This window comes from Astatotilapia calliptera, chromosome 23 (genome assembly GCF_964374335.1).
Source record: "Astatotilapia calliptera chromosome 23, fAstCal68.1, whole genome shotgun sequence".
Classification (NCBI taxonomy): Eukaryota; Metazoa; Chordata; class Actinopteri; order Cichliformes; family Cichlidae; genus Astatotilapia; species Astatotilapia calliptera.
This window is the reverse complement of record NC_137443.1, coordinates 34,766,107-34,785,958: the sequence shown is the minus strand read 5'-3', so window position 1 is coordinate 34,785,958 and position 19,852 is coordinate 34,766,107.

Here is a 19,852-nt window from a genome sequence, read left to right as displayed (position 1 = left end):
AAAGACAGCCAGATGTTTAGTGTTTGGTGCACAGAATCAGCAGTCGCGCAGAAAGGAAATGTAAGAAAGTGTGAAAAATAGGAATTAAGGGACACCTACAGGTATTATTATTGCATCATTACCAGCAGGGTTTGCTCAGCTTTCACTGGGAGGATTCATAGAATCTAGAAATTTTTATCTATATTTTTTCTGCACATGTATAATTAACCATAAATATAATTATACAATATGCATTTCATATTTCAAACTTTAAAAATTGTCCCTTTTCTTTTTTTTTCTTGTCTGCTACAGTTAAAGCGCAGACTTACAGTGTTAAACAATGCCATTTTGAAGCAGTTACTCTAAAGCTGAGTTCAACTTGTAAGCTGTAATTTACTGTAAATTTACAGTAAAATCTTTTCCAACGTTGCTTGTTCAGCTATAAATTTGTTGAGTAAAAGTAAAGAATGACAGAGAAAAGAGTTGGAATTTATTTAACAGGAAAACTTGTTCTGAATTCGTTGTTTCGTGGTTGGAAATAGGTAATTAAATTATGCTGAAAAACGACCGAGTGAATAAGAGTTTGTGCAGGACTCCCTACTTTCATTGTCTGATGTTATCTGTGCGTCTCTTGCAGACGGGGCCTTTGAGGATTCCCCTCTGAGGGCTGCGGATGATATTGTTCTCTGCGGTTTGCATCTGCTGGTTTGATAATCCAGTGATTCCGCCGTCAGAGGGGGATTCTGGGAGCGCAAATACGCAACAACACACAAACTCCTGGACTGTGACGGCAGCCATTGTTCCTCCCAAACAATGTCTTCACTTTGATGTCTGTGATGCTTGGCCGGCCGAGGGAAGTTTTTCAGCACCCAGTTCCCTTTTAAGTCTTTGCTGCCGAGAAACCCAGAAACTACAAAAAATCAGATGAATGCATATTTATATTAGCTTTAATAATATATCAGGTGGCTTTGTAGAATTTTACAACCAAAAAAAGGACAGTATATTTTATAATAAATGCACAGCAGACAGGATTAGATGATTTCTACATTAATATATGTTGGAAGTGTCTTTAATGTCAGGCTGTGCTCCAAAATTAGCCTCTGCTGAGTTAACACACATATAGGCGTGATTTTTTTCCCCTCTTCAATCAAAGTTCTGTTCTTAGAGATCTCTGGATTTTTTCTCAGTATTTTAATTCATAAATTATATAAAATTGATGCTTTTTTTAGCTTAATCTTTGTTAGCAAATGCAGACAAAGTTATGAATTCAATTTCAAAAGGCTTTACTGGAATAAAATCTTCCATATCGCTGTACAACATGATGCATCCTCTGTGGAAAGGGCTTCGTTTTTGTTTCACTGAAGGCCCTTCAAAGGCTCCCATAAAGGAATTTTTTTTCATTGTCCTGCTGCAGGGGCAACATGCTGCTGCGAGTCTTGACTGACAGCTCGAATCCTCCAATGTTCTTTGGCACAAAAGGCGACAAGCAGAAAGGAAATTGGCTTTTGTCCTCGCCTCCGAGCTCCTTAACCTGATGCCTGTTTTCTCATTTATTAAAACTTGAACTGTACTAACTAAAAAACACAACTAGTACGTCTTTGGTTAATTGTCCTGATTGTGGGTTTTAATAGGCTGTCTGCAACAAGATCTTTATTTGATTTGATTTGATTTTACTTTAGTTTTTATTTTGTGTGTGTGTGTAATTCACAGCAATTATTAAAATAAATCATTTGAGTCATTTTAAAAGAAAATCATAATTTTTAACTAATTTAACCAAACACTTTATTTTCCTTTTTTATTAACTTAATTATATTTATTTCCACCAAACAGCCCCCCTGCAGTCATTGAAAAGGTGTTTTTAAATGATTCTTTTCTTTTCTTTCCATTTAACTAGTCCAACAACCTTAAAAGAATATCTTTTCAAACAGAGTTTAAATTGTTTTCTTTTTTTAAGACGATAAAAAATTGACTTTTTTCATTTTTCCAGCTCTTAAATTTAAAAACCCAAACCCTAAAAATCAAACCCACACAGCCGAGCGAGTGAGGTGGCCAGAGGTGGAGGCCTCTCTGTTTGGCCTGTAATGACTCTAAGCCAGTAGTTTTGTGCCCCCTTCTGGCAATCCTGGCAATAGGTGACCAGCTGATATAGTTGTGATAAACAAAAATGAGACGCTGTGGTAATATCATCTCTCCTGCCGCCACATGGCCACAAACACCCTGGTATTATCTCCTTTATTAGATGTCCGAAAGAGTATGAAAACAATATTAAGGAGTATAAAACCCAACTGGTCTCACATTGCTGATGATGTCAGCGTTGAAAGCAGCTTAATAAAAAAAATCTTTAAAAAACTTTCAGTTTAATGAGCCAAATTTGGGATGGACCACAGAACAGATTCATGAGTCTTTTGTTAAACTGTCACATAAACAAGTCACCCCTTCCTAAATGACCCGACTTCAACCCTTCAGCATCAAATAGGACTGTTTAAAGAAGGCCAGCGGTGATAGAGTCGAAAAGAAGCTCAGGCAGAGCAACATAATCAGAAGCAAATCAGCCGTTTCCCCTGTCACTTCTCTGTACTCGGGAAACTAACAAGGCAGCGGGGTCTCCATCCGCTCCTTCGCTCCCTCCCTCTCCTTTGCGACTCCATAACTTGTCACATTCCTTATTAATTTCCAAGACAGATGCTGACTTTGCCTCTCCACCTTTCTTTCCCTCACTCCCCGTCTCTCTCTGCTTGTATTCCCCATTTCTGCCTCCTTCTCCTCCATTTATCTCTGCCTCTTTGCCTTTATCTGCGTCTTCCATCCTTTCTCCTGCTATCTTCACCTTCCTTTCAGACTCTCCACCTTTCCCTCTAAGTGCTCCACCTGCTCTCGCCTTTCTCGGCTCTCCTGTCATTATCTCATTCTTTTTATTTCAACACCATTTTCAAGAATTCGTTTCCACAAAAGAGATGCCGACGTTGCAGGGCCGGTTCTGAGATGAGTGCGAACACGTCACAATTAATGTAGATTTTTAACTGTGGGGAGAGAGCAAGGAGATCATAGCCCGATATGTTTAAGCAACTGATGGCTTCCAATTAAGGGAAGGGAATGCTGATTTCTTATCATGGAAAAGAGAAGAGAGATTGGGAGACGAAAGAAGAGGGGAATAGAAATTGGGAGCAAAGGAGAAGACAGAGCAGATAGGAAGCAAATTATTGACAGAAAGAAGAAACTAGAAAATGATGAAGCAAAAGGAATAAAGAAGGCGAGGAGAAAAAGGAAGGAAGATGCGTGTAAAGGAAGATTTCAAAAAGAGGGGGCCAGGTGGAGGATAAGAGCGAGTGATTAGAACAAAGGAAGAAAGAGTGGAAGCTAGAAACAGGTTGTAGATAAGAGAAGGAAAAATGTAAAGAGCAAAAAGTGTTTGTTTCAGTGCTCGAAGAGATCACTCATGTCTGCAACTAAACTCATTCTGAAGCCCGAGAGCACTACTAAAAATATATTACAGAAGGTGCTTTAGGTACGTAATAAATCATTTAATATGACGTAAAGCATGAGATGTTTCTGGGTGTAATAAGCCAGGAAGTGCTCCTGTGCTGTTTTAAAAACTGCATTCATTATTCAGGCATTTCATTTGGTGCATTAACTATTTCTCAAAATATTTGCCATAAATGTTATGCGTGATATTAGATGATGGATGTTATCCATATCATCTCCCTCTAAATAAATCTATGCGAGGTTTGGAGTGCTGGACGTGCTGTTATTGACTTACAGAGTGATGCAAAGGTTGCTGTTACAGAGCAGCTTCTCATTTCAGCTGGACACACCGCTGAGTGTCATTGTAAACGCATACTGATGATAGCAGTGATATCTGAAAATGATGTGTCAATATTGTGTCACATATAAAACTGCAACTGACTGTGCTGCTTCTATTTTAAATTTACCAGAAAAAGACAGCACAAATATATGTCTATTTTTTAACTCTTTGTAGATGTAATGACACTATTGTGAGAGATCTTGAAATATGATTTTCGATTTGTTCCTGTAGCTGTTTTTTGGTCCTTTCATGCAATATGTCAGGTTTATGCTTGCATGGGTATGGAATCAATGCTTTCCATAAGTCTCTATGGAAGCATTCAGTGTGGGCGGCTATAGCTTACTTGGTTGTCCAGGTATGGAAATACTGAAAAGCTACAGGGACGTGAGTCTGACTCTGTCCCAGACCCTTTTCTGCCTAGTATTTCTCTCTGCCCTCTCCCACTGTTCTATCCATTAAATGCTAAAAATGCCTGGGAAAAAAAAGACTTTAGCTAATTGCTAATTAGACGAAGAGCAGGGCTGATATATGCAGTGTATCTCTGTACACAGAGAGAGATGAGCGAGACAGCAGGCACTTCAAGCATGAAGAGAGAGTAATGTGTATATGTAGAGCATCAAGAAAGCCCAGAATCACATTTAACCTAGTCACATACAGTAATGACTGATCTAAGCCAAACTAATTAGTAGGCGTATCATTGTTATTATTAAAATGATTTATTTCATTTATTTCAATTCAGTTTAATTTTATTTGTACAGCATCAAATCACAACAACAGTCACATCAAGGTGCTAACAAATGCTAACAGGTTGTCTCACTAAGATCAAGATCGTTTTTACAAGCAATAGCTGTGTGCAGCAAACATACGCAAAAATTGAGACATGCATATAGTGACGCAACATTATAAATGATCACAAATTAGGAAAAATGCAAAAGTTGTTTGTTGCAGATAAAAAATATATACTTTTTCAAACGTCGTGGGTTTTTGCAGCTCATTGGACTTACAGGCAGTGTGAATCTGCGCTACAATAATGTTAAAGTGTTCTGAAACCTGACATTGTGTTTAAATTCAAACAGCAAGAAGCATTCGATCTTTTCAGTAGAGCCTTGTAAATAAACAATATACAGCGCTCCTTTCGTCAGTTATGGAGGACCATCCCAGTTTTTAATATAAGATGTGATAGTGAGTAAGGCTCAGTGTGTTGGGATTTATCGTCTGTGATAAATTCCAACACACTGAGGCGTCAAGGCGGACGAAGATGCAGGCATATAAACAATATCACCATAATCAAGTGCAGACAAAAATATGAAGAAACAAGATTTGTTTCTATATAAAAATCCAGCTTTAGTTTTCAGTTTTCTTGAAAGGTGTGAGAGTAGCATCTAGGCAGAGTCCAGAGTATTTGTAACAATAAACAGTTTCAGCTTTATGACCATGAAGGGTTTGACCTTGTAAATATCATGCACACTGAACTTTTCAAAAATTTGTGTGATACGAGATTTCTAGGATTTATAAAAAAGGGATTTGCAGATTTTAATTGGCCTGATCAAGAATCACGAGGAGCCAGTGGTATTTAAAATAGTGTCATCAGCATAAAAGTGTACAATCTTGGGTGGCAGAGACAATATTGTTTTATGTACAAGGTGATTGATAGAAGTCCAAAATTGTATCCCTGTGGAATACCTACACATGTCTGTCAGAAAGATAATCGTTAAACCGTTTAATGCACTGTTCATCTAAGACGACTAAGACTAACTTTTCTCGTATTTGTGGGAAAGACTGTAGTAGTGGGGGACTTACTTGGATCTTTTGTTCAAATTAGATCTGTTGAAGTGAAATTAAGAAGACTTTCTTTGTTTGGCCAAGTAGCAGAGAGAGCATCTGATACAAGTTAAGCTCTAAGTAGATTTCATTTAGTGCCGCTGAGCTCTCTTAAAGTTCAGCTGTAGTAAAAGAAGTTGTTACATTAGCTTCATTCTTTTATTGTTTCATGAAGCTGTTTTATGCACAAAACAGGAACACGGGGCAAATAAGACACATTAACTAAGAGTTAATAAGGGTTGTGTCTTGTCTTGAAAAAAACCTACATGTAAACCTGCAGGGAATAAACGATGGTCTCCCATGCCACCGACTTAAATACCCACAGAAATACCAGTAAAAACGGCAACATTGACCGGTGTGGATAGCTGGTGTTGATCTCTTGTGTCACGTTTAATTTGGTCTGACTACACTAATTGTACAAGCATTCTGTGATAAAGAGCTAAGGGTCTTTCATGAGGATTACACAGTTTCCCTGCAACAACAACCAAAAACACAAAAAAGGAGATTTAAAATAACAGGAGTGACTGAATCTGCACTGGGAGATGCTGAGTATTTTTCTGTGTACAGCTACGGTGTACTCAGGTCCGTTCTTACAGAACAAGAAATAAAATCTACATTAATAATATTAATAAAGAAAATTCATGTGTATTTGTCATTTTTATTACAACTCCATGTACACAGAGTATTACTACTATACTACCACCGTTCTTTCTAATGGTCACCAGGGAGGGATGACAGTGGTTACAAAAGGAATTCAATAGACGTCTATGGGAAAACAGACTTGAGCCCTGACCTCTGCTAATACTTTCCACTCTTACTGGATAAAATTTGTTGGTTTGTCGTGTTTTTAACTAGTGAGATTTACAAAATGTCTTATTTTCCTTCACATAAAATGCAAAATGTGTCCATTTCTTTTTCTCCCGAGGGTTCACGTTTGGTCATTTTTTCATGAGAAACAGGGAGGATGGGAGCTAGTTGCACCGTTTCCTGAAGAAAGGTGCAACTAGCTCCAATGCCCGGGGACAGATGAGAGGTGCACATCTAACCTTATTGCACGAGGAGAGTCCTGATTGGATCACCTCCAAAATTGTCCCGCCTTTCTGCACAACTTAATTAGCTCTGATTGGATCGCGCCTCTCCAGAATGTTTTCACCTCATTTGTATTAGCTGACAAAAGTGTCTTCATGCATTTTGTTTTCAGCAGAAAAAAAAGGTCACATGTGACAAATATGTCAAACACTTTTGGTTAATGAAATGAACACTGCTTCAGAGCAAGAGGTTCATCTGTTTGAGATTCTTGAGGTGAGTTACCCTTCCATTATTTTTCAGCAAGAAAAACAACAGTCTGGTTATTCAGCTTAAAAAACGGTTTTCATTATTAGTTCATTCCAGGATTTCTAAGATCAAAATTGTCCAGTAAATTTTCTGTTGTCCAATGTCCATCTTTTCACAAATAACCTTCACGCCTGGCTTGCTGAGTTCACCGCGGCTTTTCTCACGGTCCTGGGCGGCGGCCCAGCAACGGTCGGGTCGTATTGTTTTTGTTGTCGCCACGTGCAAGCGGGAGGGTAAACAAATCCAGTTTTAATAAGGCCTTGTATCTCATAATCCCCGCCCGCCAGCAGGTGAGGACCAACATATGGGGCGAGACTACGACGAAGGGGCAGCACGAACTCGTGCACAAATACACACCCGCACCATGCGCACGCGAACACACACAGCAGCTGTCGCTTGTTTTCCGAGGCAAGACCGATCCAACAAGAACATGGTGGGTCTTTGGGAGCTGGGCCAACATCGGGGGGAGGAAGGGGGGGAGGCATATTGATGCAAATGACAGAAGGTGAAGGGAAGGAAGAAAGGCGGGAAGGATTCCAAGTAGAGTTTATCTGCTTCTCCCTCCCATTAAAGTCCACTCGCTTCCTGCCACTCTTACATTCCCTAAGCCGATAAATGACACAGGGTTAAGTACTCCACGGCTATTATAACCGAACGTGGAGCGAAGCAATAGCACAATATTTTTCTGTGCTGAAGCCAAGAGTGTCAGAGCTCAACTAATTTACCACTCTGCTGTTTTGTAAACATAATACGTTTGAGTAGCGGGACTTGTTCATGGTTACTTTGCCCTTGTGTACTTTACAGCGATAAAATTCTTTCAGTGAGAGCGGAGAGGAAGGGGGAAAAAAAAAATCAATTTCCCCCCTGACTGATTTGGTTACACACGGCTCGGGCACACTCTCCCTACAACTTGTTGTCTTGTTTTAAAGCTTAACAAATGTACTTTTTTCTCTCGTTGTTGTTTTGGCTTATTTCATAAGAGAGCTTCTCATAAATCACAGTAGGTCACTGTAATCTTTCAGTCCGAGTTTAAACATAAAAATCAAAGCAGAGCTGAGGTTTTAATGATTTTATGTCCTCTTCTCCGCAGGGCCTACTCAGTATGGTTTATAACTCTGCCTTCGCCTTTCTTCTCGTGCCTTCTTTTAGCTTCTTCTCTCCTCCCTCCTTTGTTGACTGTATTTCCCTTCTCAATCTTTCCCCTTGTTCTTTATTCCTGACCTATTCCCTTCCTCCTTCTCGTAATCTGCCTCCCCTCTCTCTCTCTTCTCTCTCAGCCCATTTCTGCTTCTTATGAAGTGTGAAAAATGATTGTCTGCAGGATGAAGTGGACAGAATTCGCCGGCGTAATGGCCTGACAAAATGAATCGCGGCCTTCCTCGCCATCCATCACCACTCCGAGGCGACTGCTGGCTTATTGATTACTAGTTGTAACTACAAAGTGTCTGATTCAGTGCTTGTGGCGTTGCGTACAGAGGGAGGGGTGGGAGTTTGAGAAAGGTGGTTGGCAGCGGGTGGAAGGGAACGCAGGCAGCTGTAGCACTCTCAAAAATCCTCCTTTGATAGATTTTAAATGGTGAAATATTGATTTCTGTCTGGTCCAAGGCCCGGCCGAGCTGGCCGCAACTATTTGTCGGAGGTATAATGCTGGACACCCGTTTCTGCTGGCCACCATAAGTCATACTGACACCGGGAAAAATGAGGAAGGTGGAAAAGGGGGGAAAGGGGGAGAGAAATAAATACGTGGCTCACCCCTTTACCTTCATTCTAGTCTAGTCCAGCAGTGTCTCCCATGTTAAATCGCACATACGAAAGCACAAGCTGAATAATCTTGCTTCTATTTAATTCACTTTTCTATATCCTTGTTTTATACAGATATAAAATTATGTAGATGTGATTTGAGCAGTGGGTACATAAAGTGCCCTCGGTGTTTCTCCTCTACATAATTTCCTGAATTCTGGTGAATTTTTATCACACCAGTTTATGAAGGAAATGTTGTATTATCTAAAGGGAAAGAAAAACTGGGCACAAAGTGAGATTTCAATTCTGGATTAATTTACTGGGATATTATATATAGATATGGAGAGGTTGTGACGATGATGCAGTGAGATGAGAGCAATACCCTGCACTTATATGGTGAAACATACATTAATAAACATACATCAAACATATGAATCTAATCCATGCCCTTCAGTCTAGCAATATGACAACGATCCATGTCATCTTTTTAAATCCAGATTATAATCAACCCCCAGAAGTCCCCGTGGTTTCCCCCATTTCTGCTGAAAAAGATGAGTCCCTGCATTCAGATCAGATCGAATGGAAATACAAGCAGGATCTCTGACCCACTACACCATATGTCTTTCCTTACTAACATCACAAAGGCAGACTGGGTCACATCCTCCTTTCCCTTAAGAGAGGCGGGAACCTCTGCAAGCAGACGTAGAAGTGGATTTGCCAAAACCTCATGATCTACTGCTGCACTATACTGCTACCCAGATGATTTGAATTTTCATGCATTCCCACAAACAATGCAACCTGGTGCCTACATGAGATTTCTGTTTGGGACAGTTTGGCGAGGTTGCCGTTCTGTGCTTATGATAGATGTGTGCATATATGCAGATGTAGTGCAAAATATTGTATTGTGAACTCAATTGTAACATTTCGTCTTTTACACATTTGAGCCTTGGCCATGAAAGCGAACCCTTGTTCTTTCACAATTTCATGTTCCTGCTCATCACGCAAACATGTAGTACATGTAGTATTTGTGGGGGGTTTTGGAATCATCGATTATTAAGACTGGCACAATAGCCAAAACACTTTTACACCTGAAAAACTTTTATGAATGCCCTTCTCTTTTATGGTTATCATACTGCCTGTGCGCTCGTGGTACCACAGGCTGCAGCTGCTAGCTGAGATGATAGCATGCTCTCGGTCCACATATGTGTTAGTGCAAGGGTCTCGAACTCCAGGCCTCGAGGGCCAGTGTCCTGCAGATTTTAAATCTCATCCTGGGTCAACACACCTGATTCAAATGATTAGTTCATTACCAGGCCTCTGGAGAACTTCAAGACATGTTGAGGAGGTAATTTAGCCATTTAAATCAGCTGTGTTGGATCAAGGAAACATCTAAAACCTCCAGGACACCGGCCCTCGAGGCCTGGAGTTCGAGACCCCTGTGTTAGTGTGTGGCCGGGGCGGGGAATATTACATTTACCACAAAAGACGAATTCACATTTTAGGATTGAAGTCCTACAGTATTAGAGAGAGAAACTTAATGAACAAAAAATTGTTTTGAAAGCATTAATGGCAGGAAGGAGGAGCCGTCTGTCGTTCCTGGATGCTAAAGGTTCGGGAAAAGCAAACAAATACATCTGAATATTCTGCATATTTCCTAAAGTGTTGACTCATGCTAGCGTTTAGGAAAACAAAACAACGCCCATTAAAAAGCAACACACAATAACACCGACACCCTTTAAGACCTTTCTCATTACCCTGCATTTGAAAAAGTGGTGTGACTGTGTGGAGGGTGGGGGCTGTTATGAGGATAGTGACCTACTAAGAGAGCAGACCATGAAAAGGTGATTATTGCTCTTAATTGCCATCTGCAGAGGCTGCCAAAACGCAGGCAGGTAGCATTAATCTACATTAAAGACATTAGAGACAGCGCACACAGCACTTTTCTGCCGATTCACACTTATTTAAGGCTGCGTATTGTTCCGCCGATAAGCTTCAATTAATAGCATTTTTAATGCTGAGCTACTGAGTTCTGCAGTTAGCGCACTGTGGTCTCCGTCTCAGACAACACCAACAGATATTCTGATGACCACTGCACAACAGGAGTGAACAACCTAAAAGAAAAGAAAATACTGCACCTGAATTTATTATGTTTGATTTATTGTATAAATAGGTGCCATTCTTGCATGTTTGCATTGCATGATGGATGAATAATACACTGTTACAATACTAGTTTTTGTAACTATTCTAATAGATACACACATACTGCCCATAATCCTATAAACCTATATGAGATTAAATATACTTTGTGTTAATTGGGAATTCTAAATTGTCCATATGTGTGATTGTGAATGGTGGTTTGTTTCTCTGTATTAGCCCTGCAACAGACTGCCAACTTGTCCAGGGACTACTCCACCTCTCGCCCTATGGTAGCTGGGACTGACTCCAGCCTGACGGAAGGTGGGTGGATGTTAATCTGTCATTTTGCATTTGATCACCTTCAGCTCATCCCAACATCTCAGTATCTTTCAACCTGGTATTTGATTTTCTTCTGGCATGCAACTTTTCTATTTTAATTCATTCTTCTGCTTCTTCTTTGATTCATTAGACCCTTCAGCAGCCATAAGTTTGACTTTAGAAAGGGTTACAGCCCACCTGTGGCCCAAAGTTGGAGGAAACTTTGGCTGAAGTTAGCTAACGTTGCAATAAATATTATTTATCCCTGAACTATCTGACTTTATACTTGTTTACATAGTAACATATAAATATGTGATAATTAGAAAACTTTGCAAGTCACAAAATTCTTGGCTTCTTACTATAATACATCAAATCTCTGTCTGTCCATCTGTCTGTCTGTATGTTTATCCCTAAACTCCTCCTATGTGATCAGGAGATGAGCAACAAAACTTTCTACACGGGTACATTTGAGGCTCCTGAAGGTTCTCATCTATATCAGATGTTGTGCTGTCACCATATTGCCTTGCAGCCACGTTCCACTGGGCTAAAATGATCTATTTTTAGCATTTATGCACCTAAAACATTCCATCATTTAAATTTCACAACAACAAATTTATACCCACAAAATCTACTGTTATATATGATACTTCATGAGGCCATCACATTTACCTAGAAATTACCCAGCAATAACATTCATTTAGTTTTGAATTTTTACATTATATTATTATATAGTTTTTATATTTTTTAGTTCAATTTTTATCTTCTATTTATTTCTATAAACAACATACACCAACTCTATTATTTTTAACTTTTCTCAATCTGATATCATAACACCACAAACAACACTCAACATTTACAATACTAAGACTCAATATGAATTTGTTTATTTCAATTTTGCTCTTTAATCCATCATATTTTCGTTTTAACGCCATGCTGGGTGCGTTGCAATGTTTTGGTCCTGAGAAAAACTGAAATTAGGTTTAGAGCAGGTGGTGACTGCCACCCACACACCCTCCACCCGACAGACACACATACACACATACATATGCAGCACAGAGGAAGCTCAGTCCTGGTGGGAGGTCTGAGGTCTGGCCCTCCACATTCCACAGACAAGTGTCTAGCACCTGCTAGGCCTCAGTCAGCCTTTACTGGCCAACAGATTAGGACGGGCGGACACACTCCAAATCCATTTACTTTACAGTCTGTGTATTTGCGTGTGTGTGTGTGTTTGGGGGGGGGGGGGGGGGGGGGTTCAAGAGAGAAATCATTCTGCAAAATTAAAATGTGAGGTGAATTATACTGTAGATTTTGGCATTTCAGTATTAAAGCCTCACCCAGACAAGACTTCACACACACACACACACACACACAGTATACAGTATGTTCATATAAATGCGCACACACCTTCAGCAGGCCATGTCTGACAGGTGCACATGTCAGTGGTTAGTTCAACCTGGATCAGAGCATTTGGTCTCACTCTGTCGCAGCCAGGCCTCTAGGGTGTGTGTGTGTGTGTGTGTGTGTGTGTGTGTGTGTGTGTGTGTGTGTGTGTGTGTGTGTGTGTGTGTGTGTGTGTGTGCGTGTGTAAAACCCAAGGACCCGATGCTCAGTACCCAGACACTACCCATATTGTTTTCTTCAGTGGAGCTAGAAAAAAGGAAGCTGATTTACAGAGCTGTCTGGCACTGGAGCACACGGATGCATGACTGACTCTGCCTAATGGAGTTTTCAGCCCTGGATTTACACTTCTCCATCTCTGTGCAAGGAGCACAGCCCGGCTGCTTCACGGCTCCCTGGAAGCTATGTTAGCTCACTGATCTCGTCCCGCATCCAAGTTTGCTTCATCATCAACCCCACTTCAAGCTTCCTGCAGCCATAAAAATTTACTGAATAAAAAGACATTTAAGCATATGCACGCACTTACTTCATATATCACGTGCACAGGAAAGTGTCATCAAAGCCTCTTTACAATTTTCAGTCCAGCATGTTAGCACATTTACTGTCAGTGTTCATTAATGCTAGCTTAGCAACACTGGCTTCACTCGATACACGTCATGCTAATATAAAGAACAAGTCACTTTGAGGTCAAACTAGAGTGCCTGACAATAAAAAGAAGGATGAAGGTCGGAGGTTCTGAAGTGTCCAAAAAGCCATCAAAAATGAACAAAGCGCTGTGAGCCGGAGCCGATGATGTGGGAATTCAACATTAACGTGTTAAGTGGACCTAAACCAGTTTGGTCTGTGTCGGATTGCTGGACTGCCATCAGGGCAGGAACTGCCAGCAGCTGCCCCTGAATACCGGCCTTAACAAATTATCTATTTCACAGCTCACAAAGCATTTAGCCTTCAAACTATGTGAACTAATCCATTCCCGTGCTTTTAGAAGGAAAGCCACCCAATATTTTTGATCAGTGATCGTGATGTAGTGGGCACGCCAAGACTGTAAACGCCATGTTAATAAATATGGCATTATCACATCTACCTGATTGACCCAATATCAGTAGCTGAAAAATGCACATCCAGGTGTCAGTGCTAGCATCTCAGAAAACAAAGGATTGAAAATGAAATAACTGATTTTAATCAGCCACAATGACAATATAATTATTTTTTTGTTCATGGCTATCCCATGGTCATCATCACTACTGAGCCTAAATGCTATGGGTGTTGAAAAGAATAGAGAGTTTGTTAGCTTGAGCTTTAGGAAACATTAGTGAAGAAATGCACAACCCCTACAGGTAGTGCATTGTTCCACTACATTAAAAAAATGGAAATAAATTCAGTACCCCTCAAGATTTGATTAAGACACATCACTACAGAATAGCTTCCTCCTGCCATCAGATTGGCTCCACCCACAAATCTCACCATTGCCATTTACAATAATTTAACAAGTTCTGTGCTAAGATCATTCTGTCTTTGTTCTGTTTCTGTTGCCATTTAATCCAACCATTTTGCATACATTCTAAAGTCTCAATCTTTAAGCCAAAATTGATATGATACAACAGAGTATATGCAAGTATTGGCAATCCTCATCAGTTATTGTGCTTTGAATTGCCCATTAGCTGACATCGGTCAACAAAGTCAATACCAAGCCAATGTCTGGTTGATATATCAGTGCATCCCTATAGTAGATGATGCTGATCAATAAGATTAGCACTGGGTTGTCTTTATTTTAAGGCCTAGGAACTGGTCACTTACCAGTAATCACTGGTCGTTAGAGACAATTTTGTCCCAACCAGCTAGTTGTCAGAGGTTTCTTGCTGTCAGTAAGAGAAATGAATTGTACAGATTTATGTATTGCTTGACCTATCATCAGGTCAATATTATTAGCTGATTCTAGGCATTTGATGATGTATTGATCTCACCATTTAAAACAGCCAATATTAAAAACTAAAGAAGAGACGGTAGAGACACCCTTCAACCGTGTTATCAGTGCTGACATTGCATAGTTTGTCCACTAGAGGGCACTCTGCTACTTTCCTTTCAGCAACACACCCTCAAAACTCCACAAATACAATAACCATCTGATCTGGGCAGAGTCAGACAGAGTTTAATGAGAAAATAAATAGCTGAGCATAACAAATGTTAGGAAATCTGTAATTTCCCTAATAATGTGTCTAAAAAATTAACGAGTCAATATATAGGAACATTACATTTTTAAATCACTAAATATTGGCATTAAGCTTATGAATCCTATCTCAGTGAGGCTCTAGACCTTACAAAAGAAATTAACTGTCACCTGATCTGACACAGCTCCTGTTCATCAGCAGAAAATGTTGCCCGGCCATTCAGCGAGCCAGTCAAAGACTGAAGGACCAGCCCTCGACTGTGTGAGAGCAAACCATGAGCACCAGACATTATTTCCTCATTTTGCAGGGTTTGTCAGGGGACCTTGAAGCATTTATGCCAGAAACTCAGGGTGGAATAGCTCTCATAGTGGAAGCTTTGGTCCAACATCAACTGTTGGCAGTGGCTAATGAATGGTATATAAACTGGAAAACTGATTTCCTTAATCCACTTACGTTTCTTTAGATTCTATGGTGTGGTAAGCCTATTAGGCCACAGAGCTGTGGAGAATCATGCAATAAGTGTTGAAAGTAACAGCAGTGGGAGGCTGAGGAGGAAGGAACAACTGTGGCACAATAGTCTCCTTAAAGAAACACCCCGAAGAATACCGTATGAAACATTTGATCGAATCGTGCTTAATATAAGCCGCAGAAAGAAAGAAACCAAACTGATTTCTTCATCGCTTACATCCAGAGCGGTAAGCTCGGATTTGTCTCCTGGGTTCCTTCTGCAACATTTATCGAGGATAAAAAAAAAAGAAAAAAAAACAGGAGCGAGAGAGAGAGAGAGAGACCGAGGGAGACAGAAAGTGAGCGAAGGATCAAGGTCTCTCCGTATAATTACAAAGATAGCACGGTCTCCACTCTCCCCAGTGGAGGCTCCGAGGCGTCACTCCCCGTCCCTTCATATTGTATAAAGACTGTTCTATCAGCCCACGAACGGCATCATTGCTTGTAAATTAATTTGGGGTTCCTGTCAGTCGGGCCCTTCTCCTCTCTTATCTGGAAGTGTAATATGGGAAGCTGAGAGGCTTGGGAGATACTGCTGAGAGCGCTGGAGGAGAGGAGGTGAGGGGAGGTGGGGTGGGGGGTGAAAGTGAGTATTAAAGAGAGAGAGAGAGAGATAGGAAAGAGAGAGGCAGGGACAAAACAAGAGAAGCGAGTGGAAGAAGCAAATGGGTCCCTGTGGATGTCAGGAGTGGATCCGATGGAGGACCTGACTCAGTGATAAGTGAATATGGTCTGGCTTCCTATTTTACACACACACACACACACACACACACACACACACACATGCAAGCCATTTGTCATCCAGACTGGACTCTACATCGAGAGGCCTTCACCTAGCAGCACTATTTGTTGCCGTGTCACAGCCTGCGGATAAATCTTCTCCCAAGGATCCTTGTTTAAATCCGCCCCCTATTACCAAAGGTCCGGCCCTCTCATGATCACATGAGCTACACACACAAGCACGCACACGGACACCTCTGACCCCTTCAGTTGTTTGTAATTAACCCCTCACCCACTGTATGTTGCCTCAATTCCCTAATGGCAATAAATAGGCCTGACTACAATCCCATTAGCCGACTGAGTCATGATGGTGAATTAGGGGGGACACTGACTAAACGCTGGGCTGAAATTGAATATGAGCGTCGTTACTTGAGCTGACACCGTGTCCCTTTATTTTCCACAAAAGCTCATTTACACGAATTGTCCTTTTTATTGTTCATTTATTGAAATATCTATTTGTTCGAAACACATTTCTTTTGTTAAAACACTCCAGTTTAAATACAGCTTATTCTGAGTTAATTGCGTTTGTGTATACTGTATCTGTGGAAATAATACGTGTTGACAGAGCAGTGTTTATGACAAGTAGTTCAGGTTGGGCTGAAGTCAGTTGTGGGTGGTTAAATGAGGCAGAGGCAAAATGAAAATACAGCTCCAAATTAATAGAGCTGTGTTATATCAGACAGGACTGCTTTTATTCTGAAGCTAGCGGGGACTGTGGTTGACACAGGCTAACTTAATAACTTAGTGGTTTCTGATGTTGAAAAAAGCTCAGATATTAAGTAACATGGATGTTTTTAGCTGATAGGCTTTTACTAAACTCAAATACAGTTTTAGATGATTATTTTCATTTTACAACATTGTGCATTTTGTCTGTTTCATTACCAGTATTATTTCATCACCTTAAAAAATATGATGCTTTGTCCTGGATTAAATAGGAATGCACCAATCTTGAAGCTGTGAGTGAGTACAAATGTCACTGTATAAATGACTTGCATTTGGCCGAGAGTCCCACTAAAAATGCTTTCGCTTAGTTTGATTTGTTGCCATTCATTCTAGATTTTTCTGCCAAAACAGATTTTCATTTTTTTAAGAAACAAATTTTTTCTGTTTGTATCGACTCACTGATATCGGCCGATATCTGTCAATGTTCTGTCAACACATCGGTGTATCCTTAAAATATCCAGCATCATATGTAGTCATTAAAACTGTCTCAAGCTTGAATTTAACAAAAAATGCTGCTTACAATCAAATGCACCAGTAATATTATTATTGTAGAATACGTGTGTTATGTACAGCATTTTTACTAATTAATTTTGAGCATGTAATGCTATAAATGTGAGCAATAATTTAAAAGAAGCCTGTAGATGTTTATAAAGATTTTCTTTAATGAAGTTTGAATAAAATAAAAAGCTGTTTTCCAGCATATAGTAATGTTAATCATTTACAGCAAATTGTATTGTCTTAATGGTGTACATGACTATACTGCAGGACATCACTTCATTGTGTATTATGGCTAAAATCCTTTGTTTATGAGTAATCGCATTCATGTTTGCCTGTGTGAGCAATAATTATTTCCACTTCCCATTAAACAAAGAATATCTTCTTCTTCATGTGGAGACCCACGGCGACCACAGCAATAAAAAATCTTTTTACAAAGCTTTGTTTTTTTTACACTCCATCATTTTGAGCATTCACACAAAGCAACAATGAGCAAAACAAGCTAGGAGTATGTGAATGTATTACATTTGGCAGGCCTCCAAAAGTGGCAAAAACAACAGAGCCTTTTTAAGCAAAAGAACAATAAGACATGAATCATCTATTGTGGCCCGCTCTGCAGGGTTGGAACTGAATCCACATGAAGAATTGGTTCATTTCCAAACGTATGAGTGTGGAAGTAGACGGGGCACTGAAGCACTCCTGATGGATAAATCCTGTCAAGTTCAATTCAACAGTCACAGTAAAGCTTTTTTGTGCATATTTTTGTTTGTTATTATGTTGTCTAAGTAGCAAAGATGAAGATTAGATTATAAAATAGAAATATTAAAAAATTTAAAATTAAAAATAAAATACAACCTAATATAAAAATGGAAATACACACGTAGTTTATTATATTTTCAGCATGTAATTATCAAAAGAGAAGTATACAACTGATTCTTCTTTTTCTGTGCAGAGTGGAAAGCACATTTCTGGGTATCTACCGCCACCTGGTGGCTACAAGCCGACAGGCATGATTAAAGCGTGTGCAATACGGGAAAATTCTACAGTTTTGATATTAAATGCTACATTAAATATAGTATTTCTAGACAAACAAACAAAAAATACTTTATTTATTTATATTAGGCGTCAGTGAGGTCAATTACAGTGTGAGCCAAACCAGCTCTATAAATATTGGTCTCCCTCTAGGAAACAGTGAAAAGCTCAAAGGGTAAAATTAGCATGCTTTTGAAAATGTAAAACGAATTTTACATTTTAACTGTCCAAAAACTACCAAACTTTCTGCTTAATTTTTACTTTTCTTTTTCCGCTGCAAACCAAAATACTAAACTTGCTTAATTACTTTCTTAATTTTTAAGAATGAAATCGTTTCATGTGTTATTTTGTATTTATGGTTTCGTAAGTAGGGGCTACCAAAATGTTAAAATGAAAGATTGCAATACATTAAATCTTCTTTACAATAGTATGTGGCAAAAGTTCATTTCTATTCAGTTTTATTTATAGAGTGCCAAATCACAACAACAGTTGCCTCAAGACACTTTAAAAACGGGGGGAAACAAATCTCAGATTTCTAATCAATTATGGCAGTACGTTACCTAAATATCTTGTGTGTGCATAAAGATTAAATATGAGCATGTTACATGTATATTTTACAGATGTGTGTCTGGATTTGGGATTTTTCAGGGTCCAATCTTTCGCGTTTACTAAGATATTGCAAACACATATCCATCAAACACCCATGCATTGTATCTACAATATCTGAAAACCAGCTACATAAAAGATGAGGTTAATTTGCAAAGAGATCAGAGACGAGATCTTTAGCAGAATAAATATCGCTCTATTACACATATATTCGACAGATGGGTATCCAGTCATGTCCAAAAGATCTCACCAATTTGTAAAAATCTCAAAAACAAATCAAAGCTCCAGATCACATTGTTCAGGATATTGTCCAGATCTGTGACAAATGCAAATCTATCCCTACCTTGGACAGTATTGTATTGTAGCGCTTTAATTCCATATCATGTTCTGTTGCATTGATTATGACTTGAAATCAGAAACCATAAACACAGCACGACAAGGATTTGCTGAGGCCACAGGGCAAGAACGACACTGGAAATTTTTATAGCCACCCGAGTCACTATTAAAAGAATGCAGGCTTAATACAGTTTGACTTCTCCTTTTAAAGCTTAATGCCATATCCATCTTTTATATACAGTCTATTCACCACAAACTGGGCCGCCTACCCCAAAAAATACAAACAGACGTACAGGCCAGGAGAAAAATGTACTGTCCCCTTACAGAATCTTCAAATTGATCAAAAAAGACTGATATTATGACAAAAAGCTCTAAGGAATGTAGATTCATGTTCACGTACATCTAGGAGTGTATGTGTGCGCATGTGTCCACCGTTTATTAACGGTTGAAGACACAGATTAATCTCTTTGCATGCAACAGAGGATAAATCAATTGCACATAATTAGCAGGGGCAAGGTTATAACTGACACTAGGTTTCATCTTAATTACAGAAGTGGTTGCATGAACACGTCTCAACTTAATCACACCTGCCACTGTTCTCACCACAGCTTGATAATTTATTCTTATGGGAGCTTTTACTAATAATCATGTTTTAGTTTGTATAAAATTCATGTGG